Below are 5,358 nucleotides of genomic sequence, written 5' to 3'. Positions count from 1 at the left end.
TGTTTTGACTGCGGAACTAAGGGACTGTGAAATCGGTTTTGTACAAGAAAAAAAATGACAAAACAAGCAAAATAACTGAAAATTTAAATATTTTTTTCTTAATTAAAATTTTGCGAATTTATAATAATATAAGTAATATCACATCTCCAGTAGGTCGTCAAAGATTACGTTACAATGATTGGGAGAATATTTGAACAGGTAAAACAATATGAGAATAATATGTAATAAAACCAGAATTTAAAATTCCATTCAAAACAAATTCTTTGTCTATTCAATGAAACAATAACAGGTCAGCAAAAGATGAACGGCTTTCGTCACGGGTGAAATAAGAAGTTTGATAGAAAAGGAATTTTATATTAGAACTTTATTATTGTTGTAGAATTGTAGTTTTCCGCATAAAATGCCTTTCCTCTAAAGGATGCAGTTCTATTGACAATAACTTCGATAAAATGCATGATATTCAGGAAAAGGTAAATACTAATTTATATGTTTTATCGGACAGTAAAAAAGTTTTAAATCCATATTTACAAATCAATTGAAATTTGCACTGCAAACAGCACCCGCGTATGTAATGTATGGAATTCTAGATAAGAAAACAAGATGCAGATTTCTTAAGCCGTGTGACTGACTTGGGCGACTGGTCAGTGCATAATGAGGTGTTTAAAAGTTATAAGAAACTATGTGGTACATGTATTAATACTGTTCATACTAATAAGATTGCTATGCAATTCAATAAAAACTGTGAACGGATTATATTGCTATGCAATTCAATCAAAACTGTGAACGGATTATATTGCTATGCAATTCAATCAAAACTGTGAACGGATTATATTGCTATGCAATTCAATCAAAACTGTGAACGGATTATATTGCTATGCAATTCAATAAAAACTGTGAACGGATTAATTCTAACTATTAGAGACTTGGAACAAAGGCAGTTGATGGTTTAATTCAAGTTTGGTACGTAAAAAACTCATTAGTTCCTCCGCCCTGTTATTTACCAAAAAATATATACAAAATGGTAGCGGAGAAAGGTATAGGTTCGTTGATTATTCCTGAAAAGAACTCATATCCATATTGATCTTTGATGCGTTGGGTGAAACATTTTGTAAATTCTTGTGATTATGTACCTGACAAATATTTATCATGCATGACAAAAGTAACAGATCTACTTTTGCAAATTTTCCACTGAAGTTTAAGATGTTTATTTTGGGAATACATTTTGAGAAAATCTGTAGATGCAGGAGTATTCGTTTAGGATTCAATCATGAAATAAAATCTGACTAATTGTCAACCAAAATATATTTTTTTAATAAATACATAATTGATGCGCGATACATTTTAGGGATTACCATGTGAAGAAATTAAATGCCAACGAAATTGTATTAACAGTGGGACGGACAACTTCGGAATGGACATTTTTCCGGCGTTGCGCACCCCTTTCCATACACACTATTGACCAAAGTTTAGTACCAAATGGTGGGGTTTTTTATTCTAAATAAATTTATGGAAAAAAAATTGAAACATTTTTAGATAGTTTTTTAGATATTTGAACTTAAAAGTTCCAACCCCATGGGATTTAAGTTTGGAAAAAATACCCCACAGAAAACCCCATGCAAACCCCATGGGGTTTTGCAATAAACCCCATGGGGCAGAAAACCCCATCAAAATAATGTGGGGTTTAAAAACCCACTTTTTTCTTAAATAACAGTTTAGGGTTTTTAATCCCATAAAATCGATGTCATGGGATTTATTATCCCACATATGCATGGGGTATTTTATCCCATTTGTTCATAATGTAAAATTACTAAAATATTTTACCAATCTATTAAAATACCAGTACTCACAGTGCAGACAGTATGGGGTGACGTTAACTAAACCAATCCAAGCAAATAAATCAGATTCTCAATGATAAGTTACTCGAGACTGATTTATTCATGTTTGCATTAGTTTAATGACTCTAGATTTTCTCTTGCTTTGAATTATAATCCACAGATGTTGGTAATGTCTTCCAAAAATGCTTTTTTTTCAAATGAAAAGTGTCAGCATCAGAGGTATGCTCTGTCATCCTTTAATTTGCCTAAAAATATGTCATGAAAACTATGTAAATTATGTTTAAAAGTTATAACTAATTCAAAATAAGTATTGCCCTGCTTATTATAAAACTCTTTAAAATCTGACAGGTTGTAAATATTTATCAATACTGAACTGTATTGTACAGTTGTATGTACCAATGTTATATGATCCACTAATAATGGCATAAATTTACGGTTTATGCAATCACAAAGATTACATATCATGTTTAAACTTCTGTTAAATATAATAGCATATTAAAACAGTTTAAATCTATGGTCTCACTATTTCGAGAAAATTCGGTCCAAGAATAAAAGTTGGGTTTTTTTTCATTACCTAGCTTTTCACTTAGAAGTTATTAAAGAATATATAGACGTATAAATTTAAAATGAAACTGATTTGCAGTCAATGGAATTACCTTTGAAAATGGACAGAAGAAACACAAACTTAGCAACACTAGCCCAAACCAAGCGATGGAGTTGAAAACCGGATGTTGAAATAGTTACAGACAAATCGGGAGATAGATATTTCGATTAGAGCAGTCGATCTTTCGTGAATTTTAAGTATAATGCCGTTTAATGAACTCGAAAATCCTATTAGTTATTTAACATCCTGAACACCGTATTATTATATAGATTATTCATCTAACTATAAACATGATGAATTCAGTGTCAATGGTGGGGGAGGGGGGGGAGGGGAGGGGCGTTATAACAATATTAAATGCAGTACCAATAAATAAAGTATGCAAAATGTTTTATATCATTATACTATTAGTAAAACCAATAATTATAAAATTCTTAATATAACAGGAGATGATAAGGTGGTTATCAAGGTATATATGTACAATAATACTTTTCGACGGATAGTTTCAGCTTGTGTACATGTTTTCTCATTAGGGGGTGGGGGTACTTGATGGAAAGTCGCGTTGTTTTTTTTCTTTTCCGTAGAATGTTTTAGTGTAAGAGTATAAATTTTGTGATAATGTCCAGGATGATAAAAAATAGATACCATGGCTATAGTACATCAGAAGCACGTGACAAAATCAGTGCGTTTAAATATACTGTAGAAGCCTCTCACAATAATTATTTTGTTTTTAAATTAATTCATAGCATGTATACCGGTAAGTACCTCTTATCTATTTCTTTCCCACTCTTCCCATTGTATAGGACTTATCTCAAGCGAGCAAAAGCTGAAATTTTATTTAAAATCGAATTTCCCATTGCAATTAATTTGGCAAGTATATATAATGGATAACCTTTATACAAAATAAACCAGTGCTTGAAATACATAGTCATGGAGAACAAATCATGCAGTCTTTGGAATGATTTTAAAGCTTAATCATGAGAATACTTGGAGTGATTTCCACACCGGCAATAATAACAGAGTCTTAAGGCCGACAAAAAGGCATCACAATCTAAGTCAAAGGATGAGGCCCATTGCACATTTGTATCGTTTAATATATTCCCACGATTTCATAATAAACTGAACAAGACCAAGCCCTGTGTATACACGTACTTTGTATTCACTGTCCAAATTTCAACACATGTGTATACATATCATCGCCATTCGGAACGCTACATGTATAGTAAATATATCAATGCATGCTTGATTTTATGTTGTCAGATTTGTATCGCGAGCCGAGAAGTAACTGTTACTGGAATGATATTATTTTAATTTTTGTGGCATTTTACAGAAAGAAAATTTGGAGAAAAATCATTGCCGGCCGTGAGATCCGAACCCACGACCCTTGGGTCTGTAGGCCAATGCGCTACCATATGCGCCACGGCGCTCGTTAATTCCTGGCGATGTAATTAAATATTTGAACGATATCAAAAAGGGCCATTAACTGATTACGGAAAAATAATAAATAAATGGTGTTTTTTTAAATTAAGATATTTTAAAATTTCATTACCTATTTTTATACCCATCAGATATGATTTAGTATTCAATAATCGTTTCTCGTTTAATTACCCTGTGCGTCGGAAGGTGTTCATACCCGTGCGGCAAATTTTATCGATAACAGCGGGGGGGGGGGGGGGGGGGGGGGGGTCGAGATTAAACCTAATTTGACTCGAAATAATGATATATTCTACGACGTGTCCAATGATTTTTACATTTAATGTTATATTTATATCATTGTTACATATTTACTACTATCAGAACCAACGCAAAATCATTGTACTTGATCTTTGTTTCCATTTGACGACATTTAATTTAATTAGTTTATATTAATGTATGATCATTTACTTATTAGTCTCTGTTGCACATCCAGAACGTCTAATTCTTGCCAAAAAACTTTGAAATATACAGCTGATTGTTATATTTATCCTTCCAGTATTGATATTAGAATGCAGAAATAATTCATTACTGATAATTGTATTAACTTGTTTAAGATGTATAAAGATATTTTTACTACAGTAACTTTCACTACAATGCACAATGTTTGATATGCTTATTCATTGTTACGGTAATATTCTCCGGTAATTGGTAATGGCTGCATCTTGTTATAAATCATAAAAGCTAGAGAACGTATTTTCTTTACTTTTATCTAATTAATGCCCTGTTAATTGTGATCACACGCCAGAAACACTTCACCGCTCAATTGAACACAGATCGCTGTTATCATCGCCGCTGCAATAAACTGGTCAACAGGGATACATCTTTGCAGAAAAAATCCGACGAAGGTCATTAAATAGATGATTAACATAACATATCGTTTAACCATTCAATTATTGCTCTTATTAAAGTCCCTAGAAAATAAGGGCGACCAAAAGGAGTTCAACTTAATAAAAACCCAGGGATTCATTTCAAGCGCATACATGTACCCAGTACACTTTTATTTTAAAATTTAAATCTACGTCCCAACCCATTGCCTTGAATCCCAACCCCCTGATCCGGTATCCTGATCAGAGCCGTTTAAGCCGATTATAAAATGCGTGTGTGTGTGTGTGTGTGTGTGGGGGGGGGGGGGGTGATAGCGTGTAGTCTACCTTTAACTTTATTTACCTCTCTTTACATCTTTTTTTTTCCAATTTTTAATATTCTCCCCCAAAAGAGTGTGTGTGGGGGGGGTCTCTATGATAACTCAATTATAATAAAATTCTTTGCTGCAGAAATAGACCCCCCCCCCCAGTTGACATCCAGATTAATTGCAGCCCCTTGTCCATTACTTTGTTCCTGCATACACGTGCACAGCTCGATCGGACACCTGCTCTCACGTGTCGTGTGTATGTACCTTTGCTCCGTTGAACAATAGGGTGGTTAATTGGTATACACAGAACGTAC

General features: G+C 33.3%; 1 long non-coding RNA gene across 1 annotated transcript; it reads right to left on the bottom strand.

Moving 5' to 3' along the window:
• Positions 1–1,385: 1,385 nt before the first annotated feature.
• Positions 1,386–2,748, bottom strand: LOC117681818 (uncharacterized). Its single transcript, XR_010713627.1, has 3 exons — positions 2,492–2,748; positions 1,848–2,080; positions 1,386–1,494 (listed from the first exon to the last, which is right to left on the bottom strand). It is a non-coding gene; the product is annotated as an uncharacterized lncRNA (long non-coding RNA).
• Between the last annotated feature and the right edge of the window lie 2,610 nt (positions 2,749–5,358).

Source organism: Magallana gigas, chromosome 4 (assembly GCF_963853765.1).
Source record: "Magallana gigas chromosome 4, xbMagGiga1.1, whole genome shotgun sequence".
Taxonomy (NCBI): Eukaryota; Metazoa; Mollusca; class Bivalvia; order Ostreida; family Ostreidae; genus Magallana; species Magallana gigas.
This window is presented reverse-complemented; position numbering and strand designations above follow the sequence as displayed.